At 40.9% G+C, this 20,831-nt stretch overlaps 1 protein-coding gene across 2 annotated transcripts in view; it reads left to right on the top strand.

Moving 5' to 3' along the window:
* ARHGAP24 (Rho GTPase activating protein 24) overlaps positions 1–20,831 on the top strand; it is a 737,825-nt gene that overhangs the window by 53,731 nt on the left and 663,263 nt on the right. The gene's annotated exons all lie outside the window — the stretch shown is intronic.

The raw sequence follows: 20,831 nt of genomic DNA on the forward strand, positions 1-20,831 counted from the left end.
TATTTTTAAATCACAAATATTATATTGGATATTTTAAATTATATTTTACAGTTTAATTGAGATTGTTGCTTAAATGAATTATAATCTTAACCTAATCTTAACTAGTACAGGGACTCTTAGCATTTTACAAGGCCTGCCACTAGTTTGCATGCTGTGTATATTTACTGTAAATAATGTTGAATATTAAATACAGTTCTGGACAGATTTTTGTAGTAAGGTCTTACTTGTGTTTTGCCAGGGAGTTGGGGATTTGGGGAGATGGGGGTTGTTGCTATTTGCAATCACAAGTTAAAAAGCCAGGCAAGTAAAGAAACTTCCATTCTGACACCTGCTTGACTAAATATTACTACATTACCATAGAGAGTCCATGAGAGAGCCCCCAGTCAGCTATGTCATTTCCAAATTGCTTAAAATGTGATCAACTTTAAAAATAGGTATATCATGCTGAAGACATCTTCCAATGTTTTTTTGATATTGACATTTTATGAATTTTTCCAGAGGAAATATGAAATATGAACACAAGTTACTCGCTAGGGGGAGAACCTTTGGGAAATCCAGGAAGGAAAAGGATATGGGGGTCCTAGTAGATCACAGACTCAGCAATGGCATGCAATGCTAAGCTGCAGCAAGCAGAATATTAGCATGCATTAAAAAGAGTAGAGATAAAACTATAATTCTACCACTTTACAAAACTCTGGTATGGCCGCATCTTCAGTATGCCATTCAGCTCTAATCAAAAGTCCTTAGGAAGGATGCGCTGGCACTGGAGAGATTCCAGAGGGGGGCAACAAAACTAATAAGGCGACTCGAGGACTTCAGGAATTCAGTTACAAAGAATGGCTACAAGCATTAAACTTATTCTCTCTGGAAAAGAGACGATTGAGAGGATGCTTGAGACACTTAAACTGCATGGGGGTTCCTTACTGTCAGAGCAGTGAGGATGTTGAACCCCCTTCCACAATTGGTGGTGTCAGCAGGAAGCGTTGATAATTTCAAAAAGCTTAGCTAACACAATATACAGGGATATGGGAAATGATATTGACATAAACACACCCACACCCACACTGGTACCAACTATGTAACTGTGAAAGCAAAACAAAAAAATTATTAAAATAAAGAATTGCAGTTTAATGTAAACAGAACAAAACATGGCAGCTCGCATTTACATAAAAGAGTACTTATTACCTGAACATGCTGTAAGCAACTATGTTGTGGTCTTCAGCATGTAATAAACTTTGTAACTCATATCCATCCTCCTCTTCTTGGCATTTTAATAGTTACTTTGTTTATGCAACATCTTCTTTTTGCTTGAGGGCTTACATTTGGCTCTACAAACAAAATGAGTACTGGGTATAGATATTAAATTTAGGTTAGTAAATAAACATCTGCACAGTAAAATATAAGAAGAAAGTTGTACATTTCCCTTTTCACTTGGATTTTAAAACACAAAGTCAGAAAGCTTATATGAAACAAATCTGTTTTTCTCAGTCTGGTTCAGACCCTTTACCAGTCTGGTGAGCAGCTGATCAATACAACTACTTAGTTTATTGTAGTGACCCATGACATTTCTCCTGCTACCCTGTCAAATAGTAACTGTGCATAGAATTTTTTTATAAGCTCATTATTGCTCCTTCTATCATGTTACAGCTTTCCATAAATTTTTAGATAGCAGCTGTGAAAACTTTGTGTAAAAATTAACTTCTTGTTGGCTTTCCAGTCTATTTAGTGTGGCTGAATACTATGACATTGCCTGTGTTTTCAAGAATTTCTGAAATTATAATTTTTTTATATTAGTTTGGTCATCTGATACAAAAATAAATCATTTTGTCAATAGGAAAATGAAGGATGAAGAAAGTAAGATTAAAAGTGAGTTTGAAATTTGAAAGCAAATAACATATAGCCTCTATTCATAGGGATAGCAAGAGGAATGGCATGTACCACTTTGTCCTTCATAAAGGAAGCTGAAGTTTATTCTGCCTTTATTTTGCTTACCCTGCTTTCACCTCTTTACCATCAACAAGCTAATCAAATATTTAAATTAAACCTTTCTGTTTTCATTACGTACTATTTTAGATCCAGTGCTGTCATCACTGGGTTTCTGTACTTCCTTATGCAAGCTGGCAGATGATTGCTGGTGGGAGGGCCCGATAGGATGATGTAAAAGCTTCCTGAAAACATCACAGTACCCTGTCGCAGTACTTCTTCCTAGATCCTTCAGTCTGTAATGCATGTTGTGGGCTGACCTTGGAAATGACCTGACCTATGCAAATATCAAAATCCCTTGTAGGTTGGATGTAACCCTAAAGACTGAGTGTTTCTACGCAGATTGCATTTTACTATCTTAAGTAATGCCTGCCCACATGTTGAGCCTGAACTGACATCAAATAAATGGGGTGGGCCCGAGATATTTGGACTTTGGAGGAAATGGCTAGATAATGTTGGAGGTCCAGAAAATTGAGGTCTCTATCTGACTTGCAGCTTCTAATACACACTGTAAGAAGCTCACAGAGTACAGTGAAATCAGAGTAAATAATTTCAGTACAGGGGAGGAGCCTATACAACTGTGCAAGATTAAATGTAATGTTTTGACTTGTTTTTAACATGTATTTTTAAAGTCAATATCTAATTCATACTATTTTGGCAAAAAACACCCTTCATAGGTGTCCAGAGGACATACCTTGGAACTGTGTTTCATCATGTACAAAGAAAGCCAGCACTATATACAGTATATTTCAGTGCTTTGTATGACCCTTTTATAAAGGCAATTAAAGAATATGGTTCTTCAAGTCCCCAAAACATTGAAATGTTTTTTTGGGACTTACACACTTCTGTGAAGCATTGGTGTTTTAAGAAATGTTACCATTCTTTGTGCAGCCATAAATTCAACTTGTTGTCATGTGTTTTTGAACATTAAGCTAACTGAATAGGGAACCACAGGCAAACACCCTGAAAGTACTGCCTTCAGGACTTCTCTTACAATGCAGCACAATAGGGAGAACTGGCCCTACAAAAAACAGAGTATCTTTTCATGGCAATTCACTTTGTTTTTTTGAGAATGAGCAGCAAAATGTCTGGCACAAGCCTTTATGAGAGCACAAACCTACGATGTCAAAGTGCTGTACATAGTTTTAAATGTGAAATCCCCCACAAGATCAAGGCCCCAGGCCCATGCAGTGGCCTCAATCATACCATAAAATGTGTTCATATGCTCTTGTGGATTTCCCAGTGCAATAAACTGAATATCTACCCTGAGTTTCAAATGAATCCAGCTTGGCACCTAAACAAAGCTATGGAATGGGTCCAAGATCTTGCAAAGGTCACCATCTTAGGGTCCACCAGTCTGGCGTGTGCCCAATCTGTTATGAACAGACATACAAAAACACTGTGTGCCATGAAGGACCAAGGCATTGCTGCATATTGCTACATAGAACATTTCAGAAATCCTTAAAATGTTATATTAGCATGTGAGAAAGGTGATGTTTAAAAGGAATTTCAGTAATTTATTATGAAATGAACACACAATTATACTTTTTTTTTTAAATGTCACTGATTTCATATGCCTTGCTGTCTTCAATTGCATTGATTGTATCTTTAGCAGAGATAGTAATAAAAAATGATGAAAAAACGAATGTAGAAGAATCAATCTTTTTTGGCATTTTTATTTGTATGTTGATATCACTATAACACATAGCCATTTGAATTTAGTCACTGAGAAGGTCAGGCCAGTAAACCAAGATGTTTCCACAGACAGCCTAAAAATTGCTTGTGTAGTACAGCCGTATACTTTGCCTGTGCCCACAGATAGTTTTACAGTCATAGCTCAGGGCACTGCATTTCTTAAATTTTTCGGAGGATTTATTTAGCCTGTTGGCTGAAACAAAGCTATTTGTCAGAGTGTGACACTACCTCCTCCTCTAACAGCCACCGGTTGCCTACCATAGCATCATTAATCCTTTGTCACTAGGCTCCTTTTTCATAATTTGGATCCTACGACATGGCTCTGGTAATTTAGGGTGCACTCACACAGGCATAACCATCCTTGGGCACGGTTCACACCTTGGTCTGGTTCATTTGTGCTGTGTGAGTTCGGGAACCATGTTTAGGAATGATAAAGCATATCCTCCTGGAGGAGGTGGTCCCTGGCACAGTTCAGTTCTCACAAACCGTGTCTGAGCTCAGAACTCTACATAGATGACATCACTGTGGTCTGGTAGGCAGAGGTAATGATATAAGTGTGCCTGGGAACACTTGCTTATAGCCCAGTGTAAGTGCAGACAAGCAGGGGGGGGGGGTGAAGAGGGGGACAATTAAACTTGGGCATGATTGAGCTGAACAGTGTAAATGCATCCTTAGTTTTGGCACAGCGAGTTTTGGTAACACAGATGATGAGCTGGCCTTCTTAATTTTTTTGGTGACTTTGTTCTGAGCATGGATCTGGTATCTAATTTTTGATCATTACTCTGCTGCTGTTTCTAATTTCTAGTTATTGCTCTGCCTGGTTCCTTTAACCTAAATTTTAATCCTACGTAATTGTCCTATTAACAGAGTTACAGCATTGTGGCTCTTACTAAATGATTTAGTGAATCAAGTTATCTGCAAGTTGTACATTTCAGCACGTAACATTGTTTGGTGCACTTTAATGCACTTTTAAGTACAATGATTGGGGGTTTGTATGTGTATCTTATTTTTTTTTTATGTGTTTAATTCTAAACCTGAATGTGGTGTCCTCTGGGCTGTTCTTTGGCCCCACTGCTGAGTCAGTTACTAAAATGCTGTAAATGACCTATGCCATTGGTTGTACCTATTGCTCCTCCTCTCAATGCAAGTGTACGAATAGGTCAACATATTTTTTTTTAATCCAAAAGAGTTTTTAATAGTATTGAAATGGACATGAACAACACTAATGCAGGCAAGGACATGCTGTACATATTCAGTCAAAGGAGTAGATAAGACAAGGTCTCTGCAATATAGCATAAACTAAAGGAATGTATTACATAGACAATTGAAAGTTATCAAATTGCTGAAGATAAATTAATGAGAGACCTAATCATACACTATTCACAGGATAGTGCACAATAATATAGCAAAAACCATATAATTATAATTAGTTGAGAAACTATGAAAAACAAAACCGAAAGTTCTGTGCGATAGCTTATCTCAAATATAGGGATATTTGAGTATTCTTAGACATAAAAGATCACAAATCTGGACCTAAATACATAAGAACCACTTTTCAAAATTTAGTCGGATCTGCATCTAACAGACCGTGGAAGATTCTTTTCTGACATACCCCAAATTTTCTTGAATTGTTTCAGGCAACCTCTGTGGTCTTATGCCCTGTACACACGAGAGGTTAGTCTGATGAAAACGGTCTGATGGATTTTTCCATCAGTTATCCGATGAAGCTGACTGATGATCAGTCGTGCCTACACACCATCAGTTAAAAAACCGAATGTGTCAGAACGCGGTGACGTAAAACACAACGACGTGCTGAAAAAAACGAAGTTCAATGCTTCCAAGCATGCGTCGACTTGATTCTGAGCATGCGTGTATTTTTAACCGATGGACAGACGATCGTTTTTTTCTATAGGTTTTTTATCCATCAGATAATTTTAAAACAAGTTCCTATTTTTTTAACCTATGGATAAATAACCAATGGGGCCCACACACGATCGGTTTGGTCTGATGAAAACGGTCCATCAGACCGTTTTCATCAGACTAACCTATCGTGTGTACGCAGCATTAGATTAGTTTCTTACAGTATATGGAAGCATTTTTATTATTCTCTGCTTTCCTTTGTTGTAAGGTAAGGACCCCAGCTCAAATCTACTTCTTAGCTATCAGCTTCTTGCCAGTTACAATACCTCAGAAAAAAAATTGAACTAAAAAGACTCAGGAGGATCCAGCAGGCAAAGCGAAGGTTCTAGTTGTACCAGGAAACCTATGACATCATGTAAAAAAGTTATTATTTCTGTCCAGTAATCCTGTATCTTAGGCAGGACTAGAGCAGGTGGAAAAAAAAGCTAGGGGCACCTTGACTATAATGGGTTATATAACAGTTTATATCTTGCAAACCAAATTTGCTTTAAAGGAGAAGTCCAGCTTCAGCTAATTTGCCTGGGCTTCTTCTACGGGTCACAGGAGTGCAATTTATTTTGCACTCCTGTGAGCCATTCACTTCACACAGATTAGTCCAGGCACTGCGTCATCCCGACTTTGGAAGTCTGGATCCGCCAGGTGCCTGGACTGATGGCCATCTCTGATTGCTGTCTCAGCCTCTCAGCGAGCCGCTCCACAGCTCAGTGCTCCAATGAGCATGGAGGAGCAGATAAGGAGACATAGTGATTGACAGGCAGCAGCCTCTGCTCGGGGAGCTGAGAGAACCGAGCCATCTGCGATATTCGATGGCTCAGTTCTCAGTAAAGAGGTGGAAGGGGACAGATGCAGCATCAGTTCAATGCTGCATCCTCCTAGGTAAGTATGAATATGGGGGAAAAAAATTCACATACTTCTCTTTAAAATCATTGCAGCCTCACCGTGCCCATCATTGCAGCCTCACCATTGCAGCCTCACTGTGCCTAAAAAAATAGCAGCCTCACTGTGCCCCCATCGCAGCCTCACTGTGCTCCAAATTGCAGCCTCACTGTGCCCCAAATGGCAGCCTCACTGTGCCCCAAATTGCAGCCTCACTGTGCCCCAAATTGCAGCCTCACTGTGCCTCCATTGCAGCCTCACTGTTTCCCCCAAATTGCAGCCTCGCCAGGAAGTGAGAGGGCGGCCGAATCATGACTGAAGGAAGAGGAGAGCCACGGGATTGCAGAGCACGAATAACACGCTGTTACAGCTTGCATTACAATTATCTCCACCCTGCTCGCCATCACACACAGCCCCGCCTCCTCACTGGGAGAACAGCTCCCCATCAACTCCACCGGCGGTGCTCGTTAACCCCCATACATTCTAGGCAGCCCAGCTCCTCGCCAGCCCTCAAAATTCGAGTGGAAAATTCGAGGGCGATAATGAGTCTATTTTATGCTGCAAATGCTAGTTGCTTGGCTGTCTTCGGTCTCAGTACGTTTGCTGTGTAAAGCAAGTGTGAAGCCACTGAAGTAAGAGTAAATCAGAACTCCACATCTGCAATCTAATTGTGAGTCATTGACTCATACACCATTCAGACCAATACATCAGCAAAACAGAAAAAAAAAAACATTTTTAAATGAGAGGTTGTGAGCTACGTTTTTATTTTAATACAGGTGGTCCCCGGTTTACAAACAAGATAGGAACTGTAGGCTTGTTCTTAAATTGAATCTGTTTGTAAGTTGGAACAGGTACATTTTTTAAGTGTATCTCCAGCCAAAAAATCTATGTTTAAGCTTTTTGGATAACATAGGGAAGGGTTATCACCCCTGTAACATTTGTTTTGCTGTCTGTACCCCTGTTCAGAATATTTCACCTCACTTCCTGTCCCAATGACAATTGAATTTTGAAAATTTGGGGTTATTTGGGAACTGGTGATAAAGCATCAGTGGAGACACCTTTTTCCCATATGAACTCTGAGGCCCTGTACACACGACCGGATCTGTCCGCTGAGATTTATCCGCGGATCAGTTCCAGCGGACAGATCCGGTCGTGTGTAGGCCCGAGCGGACATTTTCCAGCGGACATTTGTCCAGCCGACGGATTTCCAGCGGATAAAAATTTTCCAGCGGACATTTGTCCAGCCGACGGATTTCCAGCGGATAAAAATTTCTTAGCATGCTAAGAAATCTATCCGCTGGAATCCTGTCCTTCGGACTTATCCGGTCGTCTGTATAGACTCACCGGATAAGTCCGCCCGATCCCCATCCCTCGCATGCGTCGAAGTGATTCGACGCATGCGTGGAAGTATTTACCTTCCAGGGTCGCGCACGTCACCGTGTCATCGTTGCGGCGACGGTGTTTTCCGCGGGGATTTTGATCTGATGGTGTGTACAGCCATCAGATCAAAATCCGGAGGAGAAATGTCCGATGGAAACGGTCCGGCGGACCGTTTCCATCGGATATCCTCTCGTCTGTACGAGGCCTTACCGGAAAGAATTTCCCTTCCTAGGGGTAGATTTCCTCTCACTTCCTGTTGTCTCCATCCGTTTGTAAGTACGAGTCATTTGTAAGTCAGGTGTTTGTAAATAGGGGACTGTCTGTACATGTTTTCTTTTAACAGTACTGGTTAGGAAGAAATGTGTTAAGTTACTGGTACATCCATCTTTGCTAGCACCAGGGATAACACCAGTTGCTCTGTATTCTAATTAATTTTTGTAGTGTCATACCGTGCACTGTAATTGTTTGTTCAATAAACTGAGTACATAATGATACGTCATATAGGAGGAACAAATATCAAATCAAATATCAAAAGCAGAAGAGCACAGTAGAAAGAAAAATCAAATGAATATCACCAGGAGTCTAATATACACGTTGCAGGGGATGGCAAAGACAACTTAAAGTGAAACTATAAAACATTTTAATCTTTAATAATATAAAGGCTGAGTTTAGTTTTCTCAGCACAGTTTCCCTTTTGAATTGAGGATAATGTCTTAAGTGAAAGTTGGTTTTGCCACTGGTGGATGCTTTCTGCACCAGTGATTTCTCTTCTTTCTTTCTTTTTTTCTCTCTATCTTTCTTTCTTTATTTCTCTATCTTTCTTTCTTTCTTACTTTCTTCCCACCCCTTCCCCAGCAAGTCACCAAGAACACCATCTCTCTAGTTTGAGTCCAATCCCCGAAGGACACCTCTTGTTCTGCCATCTCTGATTTAAGTCCAATCCCCAAAAGACACCTCTTGTTCTGCAATCTCTGATTTAAGTCCAATCCCCAAAAGACACCTCTTGTTCTGCAATCTCTGGGCCAGATTCTGAAAGAATCGGCGTTGGCGTAGTGTAAGCCATTTACACCACGCCACCGCAACTTACAGGAGCAAGTGCCGTATTCTCAAAGCACTTGCTCCGTAATTTGCGGCGGCGTAGTGTAAATGGCCCGGCGTATGGCCGCGTAATTCAAAGGGGGCGGCTTGTATTCAAATTAAGCGCACCCCCGCGCCGATCGAACTGCGCATGCGCTGGGCAGAAAAAGAGCCCAGTGCGCATGCTCCAGCTCACGACGGAAAACGTCAATGACGCCGACGTGAGCGTCATTGACATAAAGTCGTATTCGCGGACGACTTAGTAAAACGACGTAACCGACGGAAAAAGACGACGCTGACCCGACGCCATACTTAACATGGCATACGGCGGACTGGCGTAAGGTTACCCCTCATATAGCAGGGGTAACCTTATGCTTACGGAAACTACGTAAATGACGACTACGCGACGCAAATTCGTTGGGGAATCGGCGTAGCAGGCTCATTTGCATAGTCAAATGAGAACTGAACGTAAACGCCACCAAGCGGCCAGCGTCGAATTACATCTAAGATCCGACGGTGTAAGTGACTTACACCTGTCGGATCTTGGCCGTATCTATGCGAAAATGATTCTAGGAATCACTCGCATAGATACCCGGGGCCAAAAACAGAGATATGACGGTGTTTCCTGAGATACACCGTCGTAACTCTTTTGAGAATCTGGCCCACAGATTTAAGTCCAATCTCCAAAAGACACCTCTTATTCTGCAATCTCTGATTTAAGTCCAATCCCCAAAGGACACCTCTTGTTCTGCAATCTGTGATTTAAGTCCAATCCCCAAAGGACACCTCTTGTTCTGCAATCTCTGATTTAAGTCCAATCCCCAAAGGACACCTCGTGTTCTGCAATGATATCCCCTAGACACATCCCAATATTTTCCACTTTATGTTGTTCTCCCTGTCGCTTCCTTATTCCCCTTGCACACAACCCCCCAGCAGCTTCCTATCCTGGGCAGTTCACTTTGGGAATCCCTGACAGCTCAAGTCACTTCTCCCCTGCCCGCAGATCTTCTTCCACAAACATTTGCTCCCCAGCTCCAGTGACTGCCACCTCACTGCTTTTGAACTATTGCTTGCTTAAGTACTGTTGGTAAATTTACGTTAAAGTCATAGGTTTGCATTCCTTTTTTCCCAACTTCTTTCAAAATCATACCTTCACTCTACTAAAGGTAGAAACAAAATATCAATATATCACACACATTGTATGCACTTCCCAGAACAATGTTGACCTAGTTTATGATGCTGTAAATATACCGTCTCTAATTCTCATGCCATTCTGCTGTGCCCACTGATAACCTGTGAATACCAATTTCTGTAAACCTCCTAGCTTGCTATTATTATATTATATAAATAATATAAATGCTAGACAAGAATACTGGAAAATACTCAAAACTATTGCTTTGGTAAGAGGCCTCCCTGTGTTTGTCTTAGAACAAATGAGGGATAGTTGTGATGCTTGGGTGGATGTGATGGCACATAACCTGTGCTGATTAACTGATGATCCTGTAAGTTTCATAGCTCTCTGACTACAGTGTAAAATGACCCATCTATTTTTGCAGGCAGTCTTATTGTCAAGCTATTTTAACCATTTCAGCTCTCATATCTGTATACCCCCTATCAACCAGAGACATTTTTACATTTCTGCTATACTACTGTTTATTCAACAATAAATATATTATTACAAAGCAAACACTGCATATATATATATATATATATATATATATATATATATATATATATATATATATATATATATATTAGGATAAATAAAGCTTATTTTGGTGATACTGTCTTGCAAAAATTATTTCCTAAGCAAACTATAGGCAAGAACAAAAACAAAACAACACTTTTTTCTACTATAATTGGTGCCAGTTTAGATAAAAAGTATACATTTTATTCTTTAATGCAGACCTTCAGTAATTATTTCATCTATTAAATCCTCTGCCCTTGTTGTTTTAACTTTGGATGGTAAATCATTTTTTTTCCCTGCCAGTAGATACCTTATAAGGCACACTTCCTGTTTCTTGTCTGGTCATTAGCCTAGGCTTATGACATCATACACAGCTCTCTCTCTCTCTCCCACTCTCATGGGTCTTATGCCTACTAAATCCCTGGATTTTCCTAATGTTTCTTCGGCCGTACTTGGCAAAAGATTATTGCATATATTGTTTGTTATGTTTTCTAAGCAATGACCTCTCTTGCCCCGCTCTGTACTCACTCTAGGTATATGAGTGTTTTGTTATTTTGCTGTTACAAGATACTTATATGTTTTTTTTTCTTTTTGTATTACCTGTAATGCTTTCAACACTTAACCACTTCAGCCCCGGACCATTTGGGTGGTCAAAGACCAGGCCACTTTTTGCGATTCGGCACTGCGTCGCTGTAACTGACAATTGCGCGGTCGTGCAACGTGGCTCCCAAACAAAATTAACGTCCTTTTTTTCCCACAAATAGAGATTTCTTTTGGTGGTATTTGATCACCTCTGCGGTTTTTATTTTTAAATCTAAAAAAAATGTTTTTCTCAGTTTAGGCCGATACGTATTCTTCTACATATTTTTGGGGAAAAAATTGCAATAAGCGTTTATTGATTGGTTTGCGCAAAAGTTATAGCATCTACAAAATAGGGGATAGTTTTATGGCATTTTTATAAAAAAACATTTTTTTTTACTAGTAATGGTGGCGATCAGTGATTTTTTTTTTGTGGCTGCGACATTATGACGGACACATCGGACACTTTTTGACACACTTTTGACACTTTGTCATTTTCACAGCGAACAGTGCTATAAAAATGCACTGGTTAATGTGAAAATGACACTGGCAGTGAAGGGGTTAAACACTAGGTGGCACTGTAGGGGTTAAGTGTTCCCTGCATAGTGTTTCTTACTGTAGGGGGAGTGGACTCTGTGTCACATGACACTGATCTCTGCTCCGAGTACACAGAGCCAAGATCAGTGTCATTGTCACTAGTCAGAGCGGGGAGATGATCGTGGTGATTCCCGCAACGATCGAGTCTGCGGGACCCACGGTCCGACTTACGGGGAAGGCGGTGCGGTGCGGATGTAGCCTGATTTATTTTTTTAATGACATCACCAGCGCATGTGCAATTTGTTCATCATCCACAGCATGATCTGTGTGCTGTCAGTTAAAATGGCCCCCTGCTGTTCCATCAATATTGCATTGCAATATCGCAAGTGTGCTGATCCTCGGTCACACCCCATGTGACTAGCCTTGTCACAGGGTTTGTTACTTAGGCACTAAGTAACTTTTATTTTATCTAAGTAAATTTTATCCTTGCTAGCTACAGGTATCCTTGCACAGATCTTCCCTTTTATATTACCTTGCATTAGACGTAAAGCAGGTATAGCTGGAACTGGGATGGTCTGGACTAAGGATGAAAAAGAGTTTTGGTTACTTCATACTCTGCATGCTTGAGATTATGGGCCATCACTATAGAAGCATTAGCAGGCTGGATGCAAAAGGCCCAATATGGCCCAGGCTACTGCCGGGCTGCACAAAACAGATGGTAAACAAAATACCAGTTATAATAAGATTTTTTTGGGGGGAAACCATATAGGGATGTGCATTGTGGTATCTTAACTTATTACCCTTGTGTCTATTCTGATTCACGGCGGACCAGTTTACCACTGCCTTAACCAGACAGAGCTTATAATGCCACCCTATTTTGTTGCAGTCTATGCCCCCACTGGAAAGGCCACCCCATGACTTCCTGTTGTGAATGGAAGTGAAGGAAATTTTCTCCAGTGGGAACACAGATCCCTACAACATAACAGGGATTCCATCCCTTCCCTACTCTATCTAAACTAAAAAGAAAAAGTTGTAATTGAAATTTGAATTTTATAGAATAATAATTCTCATAATTTCTGGTGAGCTTTCTTCAACCTATAGTTCTTGCCATTAGAGTATTGGACTTAAAGTGGAGGTTCACCCAAAAAATCAATTTTTAACATTAGATTGAGGCTAATTACGGGAAGCAGAATCGGGTTTTTTTTTTAAATCAATGCAGTACTTACCGTTTTAGAGATAGATGTTCTCCGTGGCTTCCGGGTATGGGCTGCGCATACACCGTGTCACGAGTTTCCGAAAGTAGCCGAACGTCGGTGCGCAGGCGCCGTATAGAGCCGCACCGACGTTTGGCAACTCGTGACGCGCTGTATGCGACCGTCGGAAGGCTGTCAATCAAATAGGAACGCCCAGTCCCAAGGACCATACCCAGAAGCGGCGGAGAACATCTATCTCTAAAACAGTAAGTACTGCATTGATTTAAAAAAAACCACCCGATTCTGCTTCCCGTAATTAGCCTCAATCTAATGTTAAAAACATTTTTTCGGGTGAACCCCCGCTTTAAGGCTGATGCCGCGTACACACAATTGGTTTGTCTGATGAAAACGGTCTGATGGACCGTTTCCTTAAGACTAAACTGATCGTGTGTGGGCCCCATCGGTTATTTATCCATCTGTTAAAAAATTAGGAACTTGTTTTAAAATTATCTGATGGATACCTAACTGATAGAAAAAAATGATCGTCTGTAGGCACGTCCATCGGTTAAAAATCCACCCATGCTCAGAATCAAGTCGACGCATGCTTGGAAGCATTGAACTTCGTTTTTTTCAGCACGTCGTTGTGTTTTACGTCACCGCGTTCTGACACAATTGTTTTTTTAACTGATGGTGTGTAGGCACGACTGATCATCAGTCAGCTTCATCGGATGACTGATCATCAGTCAGCTTCATCGGATAATTGATAGAAAAATCCATCAGACCGTTTTCATCGGATGGACCGATCGTGTGTACAGGGCATTAGTTTAACACATTTAGAGATCTCTCAGTTTTTTATCCAGTCTTGGTTCCTTTTATGAATATATATATACGTAAATGATAACATTAATTCTTCTACATCAGTCAACTTTATATGTTAGGTATACCAGCCCTTTAAATGGATGAAACTCCTAGTATGGTTGTCCATGTTGGGGTCTTAGGTGCTTGCCTTGTTTTCATTCAGTTGTGGTATTTGTATGCAATGTGAAGAACCCTGTTTGTGGTTTTCCATTGGTCTATTGTTAGTCAGATTTGTGTCCCAAGGTAACAAGAGTATTTTCTGAAGACTGGGCTCTATGTAATACTGGTCAATACAAATTATGAATACAGAGGAAAAAAATGTGCTTGATGGAGGTGCACTGGCACAGAATTCATAAATCACAAAGAAACAGTAGGTGACAGGTCAGAAAAACAGCAGCCAATAATGGTGACCAGAGAAACTTGCAGTATTAATGCTTTGTAGATTACTACACGATCAGGTCTCCTTTAATCGTGAAACGCTTCAACTGTTAAAGATAAAGGGAAATAAGATGATGTTTATTCTTTTCATGTACCGCATCAGATGAAAGATGGGAATAAAAGAATTCTAAGCCATCCATTATATGTACAAATCTGTTAAATGTCAATATTTGATGTTCAAATTATAAAAACTACACCTGCTACTGGTTTAGGTGCAACAGTGTTGGTTAATCAGCTAAATAAAATCATTTCCAGATTAAGAAACAATTATGTGGAATATGCAAATATAATTTTGGAGCTTTGATTAAAAAATATATGCTTGATTTGTCATACAATTTAACAGTGCCTAGCTAAAAATAGTTATTGGGAGCACAGCAGAGTGTATGCGTGTGTAGATGTTAGTGAAGGCGTCTTAGTAATTAGTAGTATATACAAAATATACAACAGTGTATAGAATTCTCTGTGTTGCTCCATACAATACAAATTGAGAATTTACTAATCTTTTTATAAAGGTGTAGCAAACATACTTTACCTATCAATATTAAGGGGTGACTTCATTAACCGGTAGCAAGTCCAATGGGGCAAGAGGGAAAGTGCTTAAACCTGGCACCAGAAAACAAAGTGATCTTGTTTTTACAGGGTCCTGGAGCATTGTACAGTAGATGCATCCTGATGTGCAGACACCTTGAGGTATCTATAATATAACAGAGGTGTCAGGTTTATTTGTGCTATGGACCTAACCACCTAAGCTGACTTACCCTTTAATCCCAACCCCTGGGCAAAAAGTAAAAAATACCATTCCAGTGCCCCCAACTGCAAGGGTTAAATGCTCCCTAAGTCCAAGGGGTTTCTGAAGAGGCTGTATTGGTACAACCAGTCCCCAGCAGCCTCCTTCCTCAAGATGCTCTCATCCGCAGTAGCATGCTCACCTACATACAATAAAGGGTCATTGACCCTGCATTGTACATGATGATGCTGAGGGACCACCCACAGACTGCAGCTGGAGGGAGAGGAGGAGAGCATTGCAGCCAGCTGGAGTTTGAGGTCAGGTCAGTAATGCAACCTCTTCCTGCACCTCCTAGACATAATGAGCATTTAATATTTGCAGTGCTTGGGTCCCCACTGCAAAGGTTTTTTTTTTCTTTACTTACTGTTGAAATTATGTTGTAGTCAAATCTTACATATAAAAATGTTGTAATGCAAACAGCAGGTGTAGCCTTATGCCCCGTACACACGATCGGACCTTTGTCCGACCAAATACACATCGGAATTCTGACGGAATTCCATCGGAGGAAAATAGAACATGTTCTCTATGTAAACTCCGATGGAATTCATCGGAATTTCCAATGGAATTACTCTGATGGGGCATACACACAGTCGGAATTTCCGATGGAAAAAGTCTGTCTGACTTTTTCCATCGGAAATTCGGATCCTGTGTACGGGGCTTATGACTTGTTTTCAAGGCATCATATTTGCTTCTTTGTTGTAAAAGCTGTTGTTTATACAGTAGACTCTAATGCCACGTACACACGATAATTTTTCGGGTTGTAAAAAATTTGTTTTTTTAAAAAATGTAATTTAAAATGATCGTGTGTGGGCTTCAGAGCATTTTTCGGGTTCAGAAAAATTACAAAAAAAAATTCGAACATGCTCTATTTTTTAACGATGTTTTAAACTATGTCGTTTTTTGGGTTGTAAAAAATTATCGTGTGGGGGCTTTAACAACGTGAAAAACCCGCGCATGCTCAGAAGCAAGTTATGAGACGGGAGCGCTCGTTCTGGTAAAACTACCGTTCGTAATGGAGTAAGCACATTCATCACGCTATATAAAACTGGGTGAAACTCCTGCGCTGTAATGGATGGATGGGGAAGGAAGGGGGTGGAAGGGGGGGGGATGCAAAAAGGTGAATGTGGGCACTGCAGCAAACAAAAAGGGGTCTGTCCAATTAAGACAATGAGTGAAAATGCAAAGAAGTGTGAGTGTCTGCGCTGTGATTTAAACTAGTGAATGGATGAAGGGAGAGCAAAGGAAAAAAGGTGGGGGGGGGGGAGGGGGGGGACGTGAACCTGGGGAATCGGAGGGTGTACAGACACAAAGAAAGTGACCTAAAACGGTAATAAGTAGGTACAGTCCTGGCTGGACTGTATTACAATGAACAGAGTGAAAAACCTACAGTGACAAAACATATACATATATATAGTAAGAAGTGTATATATACAAAAATAAAAGTAAAATAAATATAGTCCCGGGATTGGTTCAAACAAAGGGAAAAGCCACAGTTCCAAGAAAGGTTGATGCAAAGGTGAATGGGTGAATGATTGAAAATGAAAAAGTTCCAAAATAAAGTAGGTGAAGGTGTGCAGCCTAATCGAATCCACAAGCCATGCAGCCCACACCGTTAGTGATCCTAACAGCTTACCTCCCAGCTGTCACTCAGAGTCAAAATAAATTACCAATGCTTCAGCCTCCTGTTAGGTGGATGTCTTCCTGTCAGATCTCAATGATTGGCCATACATGTGGGAAGAATGAAAAAGTATATATTGTAGCCTTGTCCTCCTGCCACACATAAAAGGAGGGGTTTTCAAAAATGAAATGGGTAAGTGTACACTTACACAACTTACACAGTGTGTAAGGAAGAAGTGCCTATCTCCACGAGCGCCGAGCTCGTCTCTTTAGCTTCTCACTGCCAACGCTCTGTCCCTCAGTGTCCGTAGAGCCGATTGCTCATATCAGGGTGGAAGAGACAAGGGAGGGAGAAGAAAAAGAGGGGGGGCACATCGCATAAAACTGCACAGCAAACGTTTAATAAGGCATAAAACTGTCGATAAAAAACTCACATGGGGCAGTATGTAAACGGTCGCACATCCACGAGCACCGCACTCGTCTGCCGTCCGTTAGGTGCTGCTCCCGGTTAGTACTCTAATGTCCCGACGCGTGTTCGTCACATCACGTGACTTCTACGAACACCTTCAAATTAAAACAGGTTACAAAAACCAGCTCAACTTTGCAAATTTCCCACAAAGGAATACTGGGAACTGAAACTCCACTTCTCCATAACCACTGAACAGTGGAATATTGCAATCAAAGAAAGTGTGGAAATGTTGGAACCTTAACACATGTGTGGCAGGTCTGTCCGTGTCATGATATATTTAGGTTTGTTTTCTCTGTTACCCGTATTTTCTGTGTGCCCGATCCCAAATTAGTCCTACTAAGAGTGGTAATTGATCAATGGCTCAGCCATATTCAATCTTTTTTAACTGACACCTTTAAAGCAGCAAGGTTGTCAGTTGCAAGAAGTTGGAAAAATACTGTATAGAAACACTCTCTATTCCTATAATTACGCAGATATTTAATGACCACATTTTATATGAATATATGTTAGCCAAAGCTTATCTAACTCTACCAATATGTTGGCAACTATGGAACACCAAGATACTACATGTATCACCCTAAATTAATAAAACTCTACCCACTCTCTCAAAAAAGAATTTACTTTTATTACTCTAACCATATCTAGAACATTACACCCAACCAAATAGGTATATTAACCAACGATACACCAATGCAGGAAATATCGGAATAGTTTCTTGTTTCATGACTACTATTGGGCTTTTATTTCTACTTTGTTATTTTTCTTAACTATTGCTCCTGTTGTTTAGGATCTTAAACTTCCTTTGTAGGGTGTATAAATCCTTGATTTATTCTCACTATAGAAATAACATATGGAAAGTAAGTAACTTTATGCAATTATATTTAGGGCTGCTGATAGGGGGACCGGCCCTCCTGTAGGGGGCCATGGCAAACAGAAGGGACCGGACAGCAGGAGGATTGGTGGAGAAAAATGCTCTGTGTCTCTCACCCAGGTTTCTCACCCTCACCCTCTCTCTAGCTTTTAGCTGCTGGGTGACAGACACAGAGGGATAATGAGCCTTCCCCCACTCGCACTCACCGCTGGGACAAAGAGACGGGAGGCTGGAGCAGAGAGGAGACATCCAGGAAGAGGTGCACTGTATTGTGCTCTTCTTCATACACACAGCCCTATCCACATTTCCTGCTGCCAGGAGAAGAGCAGCCCTTGGAGGAGATAGGGGGTGATGTGTGTGTACAGTGCAATATGATCTACAGTAAGATCCGGTCTCATGTCCTGTATACTGTAGGTGAATGCTCTTCTGACAGGATAGGACAGAACACAGCACATCTTTTGTTGGCTATTAGTGGTTTCCCCCTGTAACTTGGGGGAGGCGGATGGGCAGGTATCTGTGTTGGCAAAAGTGATGGGGATTTAGGGAGGGGGGATATGTGCTAGGGAGGGGCGGTAGGGGGTGGAGGGTTGATCAAGGATAGGGGATGCGTGTGCTGGGGGGGTTAGTGCTGGGGGGATTTGTGCTGGGAAGAGTAACTTAGAGGGGTTGTGCAAAGAGGAGAGATTTGTGGGAAATTGTCCTAAGAGGGGGATTGAAGTAAGACGATTAGTTCTGGGAGGGGAGATGGGGGCATTTTGTGCCAGGAGCAGTGGGTGAATTTAGGGCTAATAGGAGGGATTAGGGGGGAATTTTGCTGGCAGAGGGATTTGGGGGGAGAAGATTTGTGCTAGGATAGAAAGGGGGGGGGGGCGTCAGGTAGGCTGTACGGGGCCCTGTGATTCCTAACAGTGGCCCTGATTATATTGGTTATGTATTGATATTGGTTTATGATACCCTGTCTATCTTTCACATTTTGCTCCCTACAGATGTTCTTCTGTTTATGTACTTCCTTTTTCTAATCAATAAAGGAAAACAGTGCAAATATAAAGCCCAGCTGTAACTGGGCTGTAAAGACTAAGTAACTTAATCGTTACCATCGTCATTGTATCCATTGTATTGATGATCATTAATGAAGGTTACAAATGCCATGACATCAATTAAGATAATCAGAACGGATCTTTTTTATAAATGAAAATGAGAATATGTCAACAGGTCCCTGTAACTATCCTGCACTTTAGACTCCCTTCACATGGGGCAGATTCTGCTTTGATTTTCAGGGGATCTGTGAGCTGATCCCCTGCTAATCGGAGCAAAGTGGGACCAGTGTCACATCAGTGGTTGCTCAGTTTCACACAAGTCAGGTCTATGGTCGGCTGGGTGCAAACAGACTCAACTGTCCATTTACATCAGGCTACCTTTAGTCCAGACCTTTAAAAACAGAAAAGGATGCAGTAATTTGCCTTTTTTTTGCGGACCTGATCTGGTCCAGAGGTAGCCGGATGTAAATGGACACAAGTCCATGGGGCTCTTTGGACCTTCTGATTAGGTCTACCTGAAAAACTGACAAGTGGATCTAATCGCAACAGCCACGTGAAAGGGGCCTTAGGCTTGTAGGCTTATTTAGTAAAACATAACATAGCAAAAACATGAAGAGACAAAGATAATAATTATGTGTTAGGTGCAATAACTCATAACAGCCAGTCAGATTTTAAATTACTTTAGTCACATCAAATTATTATTTAGATTGGTTGTTAAAGGTTGGAGCACTTTACACATCTAATTTGTGCCTATCACTGTATTACTGAGTAAATATTAGCAGAACAGCACGCCAGTGATCATTATGCTGCAATGACAAGTTTATAGATACAGTCCCAGAGTATTTTCATACATACATGCCTTCATGCATGTCTTCAATTCAAGCCCAATTACATTTCTTAAGACTAAGTACTTTGGGATATTCCATTAAAGTTTCCCCATGGAGCTGATAGCATTTACCTTTATATCTTAGAAAGTCAAATAGGAACTGTATGTGTATTAATATTTATATATGACCATCATTATGGCTTTTAATTTGCCATTTTGTCTTAAAAAAACTAAATTGCCACTATTAATCGTGGTTTTGGAAATAGCAGGCAAATTTAATGTGTTACTTAATTTGATCATATGCTGTAAAAGAACTGACTTGTACAACATACATTTCCTAGCTATTTTACTGCCACATATAAGTCACTCTTCTTTAGCCACACCTTTTCTTATAAATATCTTTTCAGAAATGCATGCAAGAGTGAGACTTACACAGAACAAATTTCTTTACTGCAACCCAAGGTTGCAGGAAAACATTTTGACTGATTCCCCCATAAACACAGTCAGTGTTGATGAGGGAATCCCTCCTGCCAGGCCAATCTCTTCTTCTGGCAGGGGGGCAGTGGAAGCCATCCCTGTTGGGAGAAGACAGTGATTATTGGTACATTCAGCTTGCCTATACACGCTTTGTATCTCGGCTGGTTCCTGCTAAAGATTCAAACAGTGTATGGCCTGCCTTAAGCCTAGGTTCACACTGCTGCATGATTGAAATCGTACCCGCATGTCAGTCCGACTTCGGGGGCGATTTCAGAGACATCTGTTCAGGTTCCTGCACAGATGTCTATTGAAATTGCACCCAAAGTCGCCAAAAGTAGTACAGAAACTACTTTTGGGTATTGGTGCGGACGGTGCCATTTGACATGTCAAATCGCATTCCAAATCGCATCAATGTGAACCTTGGCTAAAGAGTTAGTTCACCTTTACCAAAAAACTGCCTATGCAGGTAAAGGACGCCTGTAGATAAAAGCAAACTGTACAGCTCTGACTAAGTTAAATAATGC

Source organism: Rana temporaria, chromosome 1 (genome assembly GCF_905171775.1).
Source record: "Rana temporaria chromosome 1, aRanTem1.1, whole genome shotgun sequence".
NCBI lineage: Eukaryota > Metazoa > Chordata > Amphibia > Anura > Ranidae > Rana > Rana temporaria.